We start from the raw sequence: 15,674 nt of genomic DNA on the forward strand, positions 1-15,674 counted from the left end.
GAGCATTAAAAAAATGGAACTCATCAATACTTGAGAGGCTAAAGGTCCCAAAAGAGTTATCACCTTGGCCTCTTTGAGTCTGAAAGCCACCACTAACTGTATTCCTGTCACATAGTGATCGTGATATCAAGGGAATTGGGATCAGGTGCTTCTTCAGGCATGATGAATCACCTGAATTTTCCAGCAATAAGACAAACAATAAGGTGCAAATGGAATTGTTAGGAAGTGTAATGGGCCCATGATGCAGCTACCAGTTCATCTCAGTCCTCAATAAAAATGTAATAAAGTAAAAGGACAGAAAGAAAGAAAAGGATTGACGAGACAAGGAGGGAAACAAACAATGAAAGTCAAATTGCAGGCTCGGTATCAAATGGACAAGTGAAAAGCATATTTTTAAACTCATTAGATTTTAAAATGAATCTTTGCCCAGTGAAAAGATACAAAATTATTATGGATTTGAAATTAAACAATGGAACAAGACACACAGTCCAGAGGATACTGATTAGATACATAGGATTTAGCTTGGTGTGTGCATTCACTGCTAACAGAGACCCCTTTAAATCTTTTTAACCTTTGTCAATGCCACATTTACATTTTTTAATTTAGAAAACAGGTTGCAATCAAGCCTAACACAATATGACTGCTATCATTTTAAAAAGCACTTATCCAGATGCAAAATTTGTATTTGCAAAAATTTCAGGTTATTAGAGCTGATACAACTCTAAAGATGTATTTAGAGCATTCCATCCCTAATATACAGATCCTACCTTGCTTAGTTTTTCAGTACTGTGGAAATAAAAAAGTATTAGGAAAGAAAAAAGATGCAGAAATGATATAACAGTGTCCAGTGAAAACAACAGAGACAACATTCTCTATCTAAATTGTGATCATAGATTTATTCTCAATATTGTTAAAGCCCCAAAGACCAAAAATTATACCTTACAAGCATATCTAACTTATGCCATGGTAAAGCAGAAACAACTTTCCTGAGATTAACTCACAGGAAAAAAGGTTCTGTATTTGTTCCTCTGAGGATTTAAAATAAATAGAAGAAGGTGCCAAAAAAGCATGTAGTATTAGACACAATCTTTTCAACTGGACTAAGATTTTTCTCAAAGCTTTTTTCAAAGGTCACTATTTCTACCTCAGAGTTGAAGCTTTTTTATCGAATTTTACATCATGGTAATTCATTGCCACTATTTTATTTATTGTCTGCAATGAACACTGGGGGTTTGGGTTTTGTTTTTTGTTGCTTTTCTTTTTTGGATGTGAATTTTTTTTTCCCTGGTTTCTGCATGCACTGCCCTAAGGGCACCTCTATTTAAATAATGGGATATCTCATGTGGATCTTGGTTAGCATGGAATTGCTCAGCCTCCCTTCATGCTACTAGCCCAAAATGCTCAGGAGACCTCCTGTCACACCACCAGAGGTAGCCCCTCTAGGCACCAGATAAATATAGAGATTTTCTAGATTTCTAAGACAGAAATGTTCTTCTGTGAAAGTAACAAAAGAATCTGATTGTGTAAGGAAAAAAAAATGTACTATAGATTATTCATAAAACTGTTATATTTCAAGGACTGACAGTGGACAGAAACGTGATTATTCTCATCACTATGAAAGCAGATTGTCATAGTTACTCTGGGGTTTATGTGTTAATTAAATCTTTTCTCCCAAAGAGGCTGGCTTAAATTTTACAGAAATGATTGGTGTCAGCAAGTGGGCTTTTACTGTAATAGCAAGTCTGATGCAGGCAAGGCTGCTGTGTCCATTGGTGCTGCTTTTAAACCAAGGGAGCCTCAGCCTCCTACTCCCAGCTCACCCCTCCCTACTGCCCTGAAAAAGCATTCCCCAGCTTCAAAAACAAGATATGGTGCAACAAGCCAATGCAGCAGCAGTAAATGGGGAGTGTAATCAGAGCATTTGAATGCTACAAACCAGCAATAATGCTGGAGGGGAAATGGGTGAGAAAATGGTGCAGGAAGGCCATTGTTTTGCAAACCTGAGCATCCAAGAGCAGTCTTAGTAACTCTCATGCAATATCAAACTCAAAGACAAAGGCTCACAAACTCAGATGCAGTTTGATAGGCTAAAAAATTATCATTCATAATAGCACAGGAAAGCTGCAGGATGAGTATTCTACGGAACCAATACTATTGCTGATCCCACAGTCACATTTGAGGATTCCCATTAAGAATTATTACAATCATGATATTTACCAATGCAATTTTCCAACTTCCCAACAGTGGAGCATACAATCTGGTACTGTTTATTACAGTTCTATGACAGCTATGTTGTAGCACAGTAGAATATTCAAAACCTTTCTCTAAAAATACCCAGCCATGATTTTCCATGCTCCATTAAAGCTTTGCTTTTGTTTAGTGTTTCACTTTGCTCATTCTTGCATGGTTTGCATGGTGATTGCCTTTAACTTTGTTTGCATGGAGAGAACCACACCATTCCCACCAGCACAGTGCTAACCAAACTGACCTTGTAACAGCACTGTTCACCCACATCACCCATCTGACTTCAGGCTTTCACAAGGGCAATCTTTCAAACATCACCTGCTCTCCCACCATGACCCTCCACTCGTCCTCAGTGCAAGAACTCAATACAACAGATAATATTTGTGATCTTTTACAGATTATCCTTAGTGTTCAGCCTGCTCAATTCAGTTTCTGTATTAGAGACTAGTGTTTTTCTTAGAAATATGTTTTGCCTATTGACTGTGAGGGTTCAACAACTATGGAATTAATTCAATAGGAAGTGTTAGGCAAACCAATAAAGAAAGACAAAAATAAGTGTTGAGATAAGTGTCTCACAAATAGTGAGACACTAGACTGAAGTTGTAACAGTAGAAAGAAGGCTCTTTAGACAACCCTGACAACTGAAATATTTTATCAAGGCCAAAGACTTGGAGAAAACTTGTGGGTAGTGTTCACACTGCTTTATCTGATCTGTAAAAATGGTCAGTGCAGCTCCCAGTGGGGTATCTGGGAACTCCTTTGGTGCTGGGCCTTGCTGGCACTCCAAGCAGTGCAGTACAGCACAGAGGGAATCCCTGGGCTGTGGCCCCACACATTCCAGGGCCAAGGCAGGTCCAATTCAAAGCATTTTCTTCCAGGAGTGTGTGATAAGGTAGTTCAGAACACCAGTAACAGTGAATCCTTAAGAGAGAAATCACAATTTAGATATGCCTCAGAGATACAAAGCATGAGCTGGTAAAAAAACAAAAGCACAAAAAGGACCTCTCATGGATGCTATTTACATTTTCCAAGCTCTCCTGAGGAACCCTTTCTATGTCCAGGAAAACAAATGGTTTCTGCAGCGCCTTCAACACCCTGCTGGATGGCCACTGGAACAGGCTCCCAGGTCACTGCACTCTCAGCAGAGCTCAAGAAGTGTTTGGACAATATCCTTGGGCACATGGTGTGATTTTTGGGGTGTCCTGTGCAGGTGCAGGAATTGGACTTCTGTGATCCTCATGGGTCCCCTTCCCACTCAGGATATCCTAAGATTCTATGATCTGATTTTACCATTACTTTTTTTTATTGCCTTGAAGGTTTCTGATCACCTTCAGGCTAGATTTTGGCCTTAAGAAGAGTCAACTATTGGATGGCAAAGCACCTTTTTACAGATGATATAGATGTTGCCAGCTGACATCTTGAGACAGTGCTTACTTCGGGTTTCCTACCTTTGCTGTCATTCCATTTGCTGTAGATTTCTCTTTTGCACCTTCTTTCAAGGTAACTATAATAACAGCAGCTAAAAGAAAATGTGATACATCTCACTGTTTAAAATAATTCTTTTGAGGTCCTTTTTAAGTTTCCATCTCCAGCTCTCTTGGAAGATGAAAAGAGAGTCAGAAGGTATATAAAATTCATGTATAATGTACTTCCTTCCATTGCTTTATCTTCTAAAACATCTCTACCTGTAAGGGCTACCCTAATTGTTATTTTTTTAGTTGATAGATTCAGACCCTACTGCATCAGGAGCAGAACTCTGGCTCACTCAGATGCCAATTTCTATCTCATATTATTGGTAGAATAACTTTGACACACTAATGAAATTAATAAATAAGTGGGGAACGAAATATAAATATTTCCTTTGGGGTTTTTTTAAGATACATAGATTGATAGATATAGTTTCAAAGTCTTTCAGAGTGTCATCTGCAAAATATTTCACTACTGTTTTTGTTTGATCTCACTTTTCAGGGCAGGGCTCTTGCACCGTTATACCTTCTGGAGAATATGGCTTATACCTCTGCTAAAAACAGACAATATTATATGGTAGTACTGTATTATGCCTCCAGATGAAATGACTCCCCAGCTCAGTTCAAGACTGATTTCATGATTTAACATCATGACATAGTTGTGAAAACTTCTGAATCCATTTTAATAATGTAAAAAAAAAAAAAATCATCCAATTGAGATCTACTAGATTAACCTAAAATAATCCTGAGCCAATCAGCTCCCTCTAAGTTCACACGGAGTTTTGTCTAACACACAAAAAAACCTCAAAAACCCAAACAAAACCACCAAATCAAAAAAGGCAGGATCTAGCCTATAAAGCTGTTTTATTGAGAGATGAGTCTGAAATGAAAGCACAGGAATAAATATCTCTTAACTTTAATGCGAGCAGCTGAGCACTTCTGAAAATTAGTGCAATCCATTTAAATGCTCAGGAGTGGATTTGGAAACCCAACTTTATGTAATTGTCAAAGTGTCTCCACAAAGTGTACTGGACATTGAATACCAGAAAATTAGATTGTCTGGTGAAAATAAGATTTTGTATCTTCCAGTGTCTAGGTCCCTCCCAGTGAGAAAACTGAAAACAGAAATATTTTAAGGAACAATCCACTTACAGAGGTAATTTAAATAATAGAACACTGAATGATAATCTTCCTCTGCTATTGACTATTAAGATTTAACTTTTCAATTTACAAGAAAAATGCAGTGATGAGAAGTAATTTTTAAAATCTGCTCCCAGGAAGTTAGCACAACTTGGAACAATCCCATTAAGTGAGTTTCTCCTCAGTTCCAGATAAAAATGTATAGTAATGCTAGTTTTTTTTAAAAAATTATTATTATTTTTAGTCTGTCTAAACAATCCCACTGTCTTCAGTGGTTTTATACATAAATGAGAGAATACCTGTAGCTAAACAAGTAACTAATGAGGAACAGAATATGTCTTCATCTGGGAGAGGTCTATCAAGTTACCCCAGTCAAGGCATCCTCCTGATCTGCAATTCCACTGTCCATAAAATGAAGGCAATTACACCAAATTTCCTGGTCATCTGCCTGGCATTGTTATATAAAAGACAATGTTATTATTTGACTTGCATCCATTCTGGATCTAACAGCAGAGGCACCAACACTATTGGATCTATATACCACTCCCTACCAAATATGAAGGAGATGTAGTAGCAAATACTATGCCACCTGAAAATTAACTTAAAAACTTCACTTATTCCCCTACCAAAGGTTTTGTTCCAAACTATGTTAGCACAGGGCCTCTGACTGATTTTAGAGCACATCTTGCTGATTTAGAGCATCTTTGGAGCACCTTGATCCCAGTGAAGTTAAGCTCTGCCTCACTGGTGAGCTGGAAGTCTTGCTGAAGTCCTGCTGTGGGCCATTAGAGTAGGAGACCAGTCTAATGGACCAGACTTGCTTCATGAATGGCCAGTTAGACAACTTTAACAGAAAAGTAGTGCTGAATATTGGATGCTCATCTCATAACCAGTTTAGCTTCATGCTCCAATTCTCTGAACAATGTTACAAATGGATTCCACGTTTTCAAGAAATTCCCAAGATTAAGTACAAATCTGATGAGCAAGAACAAACATTTTGAATAATGGCCTATTTTTGACCTGGACCTAATGATTTATGCATTCAAGGCTCAAAGTTTCCCCTTCTGGTTAAAGAACAAAAAGGAAGCATGTAAATGAAGGCACAGGAGGAGTTCTGTGGGGACACTGGCAGCACGGCCAGCTCTGCATGCTGAGCTAAATGGAGCTCAAACTCTAATATGAGCCAGTGGGCAATGTCAAAGGGAACAAGAGGAAAAACAGAAGTAAACAATGATGAAAACTATATGTTCTGTATTTCCCAACATGCCTGTCAAAACAATCCCATAAATTGAACCATTTTGGTAGCAAGAAATCTGATGCAGTTATACAGATGGCTTGATTGCTGGCGTTTGCCAAGCCTGCTCTCAGCCCAAGGAGAACAACACGTAGCTCAGTGTTATGCTGAGGTTATGTCAGTCTCACAAGCAGTTGCTCTCACTTGCTCTTCCTCCTCCCAATTGCCAAGTGCCATTGGAAACCCACTTATTGAACTCTGAAATGCTCCCCTAGTGCAGTTATTCAAATTATGTATTGTCTTTACCAGACTGTACCTAGTGCCCTTCCAATACTCTGTTTAGAAATTGTAATGCAGCACTGTGATGGACATCCAGTCAGCCCTGTCAGATTAATTCAATTGAATCATTTTCTGCAAAAATGAAGAATAATATACAGTACAGAAATGGGCCTGACATTGGGAATTGCACTCTTTAAACCTAAATGTCAGTCTAATCCCCCGTAAAATCTCAAGAAAGGTAGGGTTCAACACACCTAAAATTTGCTTAGATCAGAACACAGGCAATGATGGCCAGTTTGCCCATTTTCAAGAGTGATGAGCACTACAATAAAATTGCAAGGCATTTCCCTGCAGACTCAAAGTTGCCTGAATGCTTAACTACAGTATCCTCCCAGCAGTAAATGTATTTTCAGGGCAGGTAAATGCCACTCACATCCAGCCTCTTTTGCTGTCCAAACCCGAGCACAGTGGCACGGACACTGCCATTTATCTCCCATGGAGAATATTCAGAAGTTTGGCTACACCTGAGCTTGGCTTGAATAGTATTTAATACTCATCTTAATCAGAGAATGAAGCAGAGCTTGAAACCAGCATCTAGGACTTTTGGGAAGGAGACATTTTATTCAGACATGCTGACTTTAAAACCATTTTCAATTCACACATGCTCAAAAAACTGTTTAGACCAGCAGTCTTCCTTACTTCTGAGTGCTGCAAGACTAAGGTCCTCTTCTGTGCATTATTTGTCCTTCTCTGATGCTTTTAGGCCTGAAGACAAACCACTGGGCCATCAAGAGGATGATGGACAGTGTTACTTCGCATTTCTGGTACACAGAGCACTCTTCCAGCATGTGGAAGTTTAAACTGCCCAGACCAGCTTCAGTAAGGTCTCTTCCATCTCCTGCTTCATCTTCCAAGCCCCACAGTAATAAGCAGAAGACAGAAGATGCTAGACCCAGTGCCTGTCAGCAGAGCAGCACTAGGCACACTGGATCCCTGAACATCTTACTTGTTTGGCATGTCTCAGTGAAACAGGGAGATGTTTCACAGTCTGGGCTGTCTTCCGGAGTCTTCAAAGGTCTCTTCTAATCAGTGGAGGAAAGAAGGTGTCTAACCTCCCCGTGTGGGTATGTCTTCACCTGTCTCTCAAGAAGTTCAGTGATGTGAAATGAAGTAGATGACATCCCTGGGGAATATGTGCAGCATTATCCAGCAGGTTGGTACCTAAATGAGTCAGTCTGGCTTTCACTCTAAATTCTGAAATAACCACATTTCAGCTTTACACCTAGAAATGTGCCTTAAAGGGAAAAGATATTAAACACATGGGTAACAAAGCACATATCCAAAGCTCTTGAAAACAGAAGCTGAATGGATGAAATCTGTTGAAGAATTTAATTTCAGTAATCAGCTTTTATTAAACAATGAGAGCTGCACACAGATTATGCCCTGCAGGCCAAAGTGTTGGGTTAGAATTCTAAGATTCTTTCTCATTTGGTTCTTTACTCCACAGGTTCACTTGTTGGCAAAAAAAATAGTCTAACCAGAAGACCTGCCTGGATGAGTTCACCAAAGATTATGGCTTCTTGTGGTGGCACTTTACCATAGGAGCTAATCTGAGTTTTGATCTGAAAAACATAATTTTGTTGGTCCTGCCTACCACTATATTTATTCTGAGTGTTTATATTTAAGATTTTTTAACAATCATTCTCTTAGTGGACACAAATAGGAATGTTTTTCACACTGAAGATATTTTTAATAGTGATCTGAGAACTGAGAGTAATTTTTACACAGTAAAATTACTGAGAGTAATTTTTTTCCCCTCTAGTCTTTTTAAATACTGAATTTTAAGAAAGATGAATTTAAAAGTTTAAAACATTTACTTAAAGAAGTTCCACCTGGCCATTTCTCTTTGTTTTGATTGACATCAAATCAGCTTCCTGTCACTGAGAGAGCAACAGGCTATAACGGTATCACTTTCTTAATATGCAGCACAGTCTCCTTAGTACTGAAGATAAAAAGATAAACCTAAAAAAAGAAAAATCAAAGTTCAGAAATATGAGTCTGGAATACCATATGGAATGCATTAGAGAGTCAAATAAGGAGTCTGTCTTTAGGATGAATAATGTTGAGAACCAGTTTTCTCTGGCTGCTAACACCATTTGGCAGCAGTATGGACTTTGACTGGTGCAGGCAAAATCCCTGCTGGTGGGAAGCAGGAAGGGGCAGCCTGACCAGCTCCAGCCAAGCGGCCATCCTTCCTCCATGCCTGGAAAAGAGCATGTCATGGGGCTGAGGCTGAGTGATGAAACTCTGACATGTGTGGAGGTATTTCAGAGCTTCAGTAAAATGTCTTACAGGTGTGCTAGGAACTGTCGATTTGCTTATTACTTGCTCTAATGAATACAAAATATTAAATATTAAAGAGGGGGAATGTTGAAACAGGTGACTCCTGCATTTTTAATCACCCACTTTCATGGGCCAGTGTCAGGCTTGATTTCTTTCCCATCCTACCTCCCCTCTCAGTGCACTGCTTGGCAAGGAAAAGTGGAGGATCTGGAATGCCAGGACCTGGGCACTGCCTGTCATGGGCAAGGGGCTGGTGCACACCAGCCACGACTGCTCTGCCTGCTAAAAGCAGTCAGGACAAAAGGATAAAGAGCAGGAAAGCAATTTCTAGTTCCTGCTGCTGGGATTAAGAAGGAGTGAGAAGAGTCAAGCTGAAGAAAACACATTCCCAGCAGTACATGCTCACCCCAGACCCTGAGTCAGCTCTCAGCAGCAGCCATCAGAACAAGGCTGGAGGTTTTTAGACCACCTTGAACATGCTACTGCCTGATTTTCTAAAACTAGCACTAAATACAAGATAGTCCAAAAGCAAGTGTTAAGAAATAAAGTCCAAGATAATTCTGTAAAAATTCTGAGGGAGGGTAAGAAGTGATCAGCTGGCATCCACCTCAGTAAGGACCACCTAAAAATCCATCTATCCTGGGAAAAACAGTGCTTGGACAGACAATAAAATTTAGTTTCTAATGAACATTAGTTCTTCTGTTTTCTTTTCATTTGGCTTGGGCATTGTTGTATTTACAGCACTAACAATCAAGAAAGAAAGACTGAAAGACCCAAAGAGAGTTATTCAGTAATAGTATTCAAAAAATAGTATTTCCTCAGTTCCCTGAGGGAAAACTTAAATGGTGAAAGGGTGTCTATGAAATTGCCATTATTCAGGCACTTACCCAAAACCCAGTCAAAAAGTAGCAAAATACAGATATTCTATTCCTGGAGTACTAGGAACACCTGACCAAATAAATGAGAATATTATACATGAAAGAATCAGTTTAGTGATTCTTTCTCTGACTCCAGAGGTCAGGAACAGTGCCACATTTTCCTTACATGATCCTCATGAAACACATGAACCTTGTGTTTAAAAAGAGTATCAGTCAAGCCCTTTCCATGTGTAACATGTGCACTATAGGCCTAGTGCCAAGAACAGACAGATATCAGAAGTGAATTCCTCTTGCTTTATACCCTGCAGCAAGAGTATTCCTTCTGAAAATAAATAAGATTATGGTTGTAATTTTAGAAACAATTAGTTAATGCGATCATGTATCTGCTTAAAAGTTAGAAAAATCCCTCCTCCCGAGCTCTTGACCTCAGTGATCTGTTGTTGCCACCATATTGCAAGAGTTCTGTTGTCATTACATTGCAAGGGTTCCATATTGCTGGAGTTTCACACCTCCTTGATGTTTCTCATAGGCAGCTCCTCCAGGCACCGACTCTTCCTTATCCTCACAGCAGCCAACTGACTCCAGTTCCCTCAACCAACCCACCCACTCTTTTATAACACTCTTCTTGTTGGCTACAGCTGGGGCCTGTTAACATCAGGCCTGCTCCTAATCTTTAACAATTAACCCAGCTGCAACTCTTTAGGGGGGTAAGATTACTTTCTATACTGCCTTTGTTTACTCAGATTCTATTTCCCTGCAATATGTATTACACTACTTTGTGTTTTAGAAATGTTGGGAAATGGGCCACTGCCTTCAGGATTTGCATGCTTTCTTTTAGATTTTCAAGTCTGAAAATATGTGCCATCATATGAAGTGCAGGATTCATGTATAGAGATACAACAAATCTTTTCTTCAGATTTTCCACAGCCTCAGAGCACACACTATGAGGAGCTTAAAGAATACCTTTGCTTTTTCTTTTTTTTTTTTTCCCCAAAGTATTATTTTTATTAATGTCTATTATTCTGTCACACTTATTCCAGCTGAATCTCATCTACCATTGTATTCCTTAATCCCTCAATGTATTTAAATCCATCTGGAATTTTTCTAAATCCTCCATAGTTCTTCCTAACAGAGACAATTTGCCGATGGGGTACCACTAATCTCTGTACACGCTGAGGAGCAGCAGCTCATGACAAATCTTTCTCTTCTATCTCATAACCAGCTCTTAATCCTCAGTGACACCCTGCCCCTTGCTCTGTGACTCACTCTCCTTAAAGTCAGTGTGAAGAGCATCCCATTTATGTCCTGTTGATTTGAAGGGTAGGTACAACTTCTGGTTTTGCTGTGACAGGAGCTTTTCTCCTGGGAGAGTCTGATGTATCTCAGCAGAAGATGCTGAGGACCTGAGGGTCTTCCATGTGAGGTGATGCCACCAAGGAGAAGAGAGGGTCCCTGGCACTGCCTCCTGGAGGCCCAGGCTCAGTGGCCCTCACATACAAATAGACAGGACTTATATTGTGTAGCTTTAAATAGCAGCTTATCATCAATGTGGTCTCAAGTCTGTGACCACAGCACTTCTCCATCTCTGAGAAGCTGTAAACAACATAGGGAATGTTTTATTTTAAGGACACAGTTTAGTTCTTTTGATTTTCCCTTTTCTTTTCTGTCTTTTCTTTTCCTCTGCTAAGATTAGTAAATATTTTAACAAGCAAAATAATGGGAAACTCAGCTACTGATGTATGAAATAGATTGATGTGAAACCCTTGTGTGAGAATTTCAGTAGTAATTGAGGCATGGGAGGGCTGCTGATGGTCCTGCAACAAACAGATACAGCTTTACCTAGGTTCCACGAGAGATTTTCACTCCCCTCTTCCCTCTGACTCCTGCCTCCTGAGAATTGGCTTCATGGTACTTTTTAGTACACCAACACCACTGTTTTCTGATGTGAAAGGTCATTTACGAAGCCTGGAAATGGCCAGCTTCTGAGCCACACACCTTACAATCCAAAGGAAGGATGCCACATTTGCCTGAGGAGGGAATAAATGGAGAAGGGTGTCATCTACTCCTGCCCCAAGGATGGAGCAAGTGCTTCTGCCATCTCAGGTAGCACACAGCTTGTAGGAAAAGACAGGGCAACACAGTACCATGACTGCTGTTCTCATCAGGCTGGTAACCACCTGTATAAAGCTATCAAATCCAGCCTTCCCCAGCTCCTACTCCTCTTTTTCTAGACACAAAGGAAGTCTCAGTCATCACAAGAACAATGCCTCTTATCCATACAATGGAGAAGAAATGGAGGCCTTAGAGGGTTTTGCTGCAGGTCATAGAGGAGGTGAGTGCCATGGAAAGGAGTACTGGGAACAGTTTTAATACCAATTTTATAGTGTTGCCATTAAATTCTTTCTGAGCCTACCAAGACTAAAAAGAATTTAGACACTGAAATTTTATTTATTTCTCTTGTCTGGAAGTGCCCTGAGAGTAACTCATCTGATAATCTATAATAAAAGTCCTGGGCACTGATGCTTTAAGTCCATGGTGTTAGAATAGCCTGCCTTGTGTGTCTGAGGTTTTTGTCCATGCTTCAATGTAACTTCATATATCCTGAAACACACATCTTCAGTAAAGACTTTGGGAGAGAATGCATTTCATGGATTCATTTTGATTTGAACACAGTCTGCGTCTTACATTAAGTTAAATAATGATTAATTTTGTAATGGTTCACATTTATCCAGAATTCATGAGAACAACTAAATAACTTCCAAGCACAGAGCTATTCACTGGATTGTTTGAGAACTGCCTGACTTCACAGCACTGTTATTGTAATCATTTTAAGGACACTGCAATTTTATTGCATTGGGCTGCACTTTCATTTTTTCATGCTTGTTTCCTCAAAGGCTATATTAGCCATAAAACCTTTTTAAGCTTACTTCTGTTTTGACAGCTCAGCAAATTCCCACTTTCTGTAATTTTTTTCCCTCTTTTCCCACCATCAGTAAGTGTGAATCTAAACCTCTTAATACAGACAGATTCAAGTCCAGACCAATTTGTAACACAAATGACACTCACTAAAAATCAATGGCAGTGGTTGGGCTATGAAGGTCAGAGGAGATAACAGCATCCTGGAAACAGGAGAATGAGAGAGAAGTTGAGAAGGTCCAACTCTCTGGAGTTATAATCAAAGTGTGACACTGTGCCAGCCTGTGCTTGCATTACTTCAAACATTCAGTACCTCCAGCTGTGTTAATAGTAACAAATTCATACAGATGCTTTGTCGCCTGCAGAAGCACAGAAATAATGGCAATAATCTGTGCCATGATTGTGTTGCCCTCCCTTCTGAGGCTGAAATGGACCCCACCAAAGCACTCCCTAATGCATTGTAAGCTGAATGCTGGAAACAGCTACAGGGTTCACTTGTCATGCACCCTGAATCTCTGATAAAAAAAGCCTTGAAAATGTAAACCTGTTCTTTCATATCAAATTACTTCTTCATACAAGTAATTAGTAAATGAGATTGAGGAAAAATGATGATACACATTTTAATGCACTTTTGACTTTTAAATTCTTTCCCTTGCTTCATATCTTCTATCTTTCTTCAAGGCAGCATAAAGCCCAGACCATTTTATAATGCAAAATGAAAAAGCATATCCAACAATACAGTGTTCAAAAAAAGGAGTTGGATAAATAAATACTGGCTCATAAAGGGACTAAAGCCTCTCCACTATGAGGACAGGCTGAGGAGGTTGGGTTTATTCAACCTGGAGATTTTGTGGGAACCTCAAGGCAGCCTTCCAGGTCTGAAGGGGCCTACAGGGAAATCAGAGGAGGCTCTTCACCTGGAGCTGTAGTGAAGGGATAAGGGGGAATGGATTAAAACTAAAAGAGAATAGGTTTAGGTTAGATGTTAGGAGGAGATTCTTTACTGGGACTCCGGCACAGGCTGCCCAGTGAACTTCTACTTAAATTTATTCACTGATTTTCTATTTATGAAATTACTTCATTCTAATTTTTAGTGATTGAGCATTTACATTTTGTACACAAAATGTGAGTTAAGAAATAAAAAAAAAAAGGATGAAAATTAAATTATGGCATTTTTACATCTCAGGACTGGGCAGAACAGCAGTGATGAAAAAGTACTGTCAGATAATAGACTGCACTATGATCCAGTATGCTGCATTCCCAGGAATCTTGATCTTTGGCTTTCTTGTTCTCATTAATTTCAAAAGTTTAAAATTCATTACTTTTTCATAATGACCTGAATGGTACTTACCCAAAAAGCACTGTGATATCATAGAAGAACTGACCATATGTTATTATGAGATTTTGCAGCATCTCAGGGTTTTAAGGACTCCCAATGTTTATAAAAACAAAGCACAGTCCCCAGCCCCATCCTTAATTTGGGCATATTTCATGATCAGTTCTATAGCCTGGAGTCAGCAGGGTGACCTGAACCTGCTCACTGAGAGCTGGTGGAGCACCTGAAGCAGCTGCTCTTCCAAAGACCTGGCATGGAAGACCCAAAGATAGGATGCTGGAGGCATGGAAAGGGGAATGAGAGAGTCTGGGAATGCCTGGCCTGGGAAAGCAGGCCAGCAGCCATTCCTGTTCAGCTGAGTGGAATAATACAGATCCAAGGGAGTCCTTGTGGTGCTAGAGGGCTCCAGGCACACTCCCAAAATTGCACCCTGCATCAGGACCAGGGTGAATGCTTGCCATCAGTCATTAGTGCAGCACATTGGCTGGTCACCAGGTACATTAATTAGAAAATTTTCTCTCTATGTTCATCTAGAGGTAAGAATGCAGAGCTGGTCCCAAAGAAATGAGAGGAAAGCATGGGTGAAAGGAAAGCCCTTCGAGGAGGGAAAGATGGACACTGGGAAGGACTCTTCTCTTGTAAAATGATCTACATCAGCAGGTGAGAATCATGTTCTGTTATGATGTATTTCAACAGATTGTGAAAGCACAAAAGTTAAGGGCGGCTGAAGTAGAACAGATTATCACATCTCTGTGCATATAACAGATAATAAAAATATACAAAGCTGAACACAGATATTAAAAAAAAAAAAAGGCATTATTTATTGCTCCCTGTGACAAAGCCAGATTGACTACTGCTTCTGTTATTTTCTTGTGGATGAATAGGAAGCATGAAGCATCATTTTCCTATGGGAATATATAATATCAAAATTGAGGCAGTGAAGCAGTAATATGGGGGATATGATCTCTGTCACTTTCTAAGAATCACAAGGAAACTGGAGAATTATAGATGGAAGAAAGATTTCATGTCTAGAAAACTCTAGGGACCATAAATAATTATGCATGAAGAGTTGGCAACAGAAAATTCTAAAATTATGTCTCTCTACAGGTTTTGGTGCTGAGACACAAAGACCAAATTGTACCTACTGGATAATTTCACAGGAAAGGATTTTCTACATGTATTTTTCAGATAAGGGGTCAAGCTATGTTGTCAGAAGCAAAACCTTCGGCTTTAAAATCAATTATGGACATTTATGGAACTTATTTATACAAGGGAAGAGTTATATAAGGGAAGTAAAAAATCAGAGATAAAAATTTTACTTTTTTTCCCTAATGTCAGCAATGCTGTTCTTTGGTGATTTTAACAGACTTCAGTAGCAACAGATTTTCTGGTTTGTGTGTATTTATAATTTCTCTTTGTTTTTAAAGCCAGTTGTAGATATTAAGTGAAGAATATGAACAAATCTCTTTCCCTTAATAAAATGCACTTTTAAGTACAATAATGATTTCATAAAGGACAGTGAGATGTACAGAGAGGATCAAATCAGTTTTTCTTTTTGAATAGATGTATTAAAAACAAGAACATTCTGTTATTATTTTCTAGAAAGAGCTGCAAAGCCTCATGGAATATAAATGCTCAGCTTCTAAGAAATATCAAGATCCAGTAACTGAAAATGATATCACCCCTGTTTCATTGCTGTAGATATTGTGATTAATTTTTCCTATTTATTTTAAATTTAATTTTTAAATGCAATTAAAGTGTTTCCACCTGGTAGGGGAAAAAATAATGAAGATCATAAAAATACAATTATTTAATGATATGCCTAGGAAAACAGAAAA

General features: G+C 39.1%; 1 protein-coding gene across 1 annotated transcript in view; it reads right to left on the reverse strand.

Annotated features, from left to right (window-relative positions):
• Positions 1 to 15,674, reverse strand: part of PTPRN2 (protein tyrosine phosphatase receptor type N2) — a 636,567-nt gene that overhangs the window by 364,831 nt on the left and 256,062 nt on the right. The window lies entirely within an intron of this gene.

This window comes from Melospiza melodia, chromosome 1 (assembly GCF_035770615.1).
Source record: "Melospiza melodia melodia isolate bMelMel2 chromosome 1, bMelMel2.pri, whole genome shotgun sequence".
NCBI classification, from domain to species: Eukaryota; Metazoa; Chordata; class Aves; order Passeriformes; family Passerellidae; genus Melospiza; species Melospiza melodia.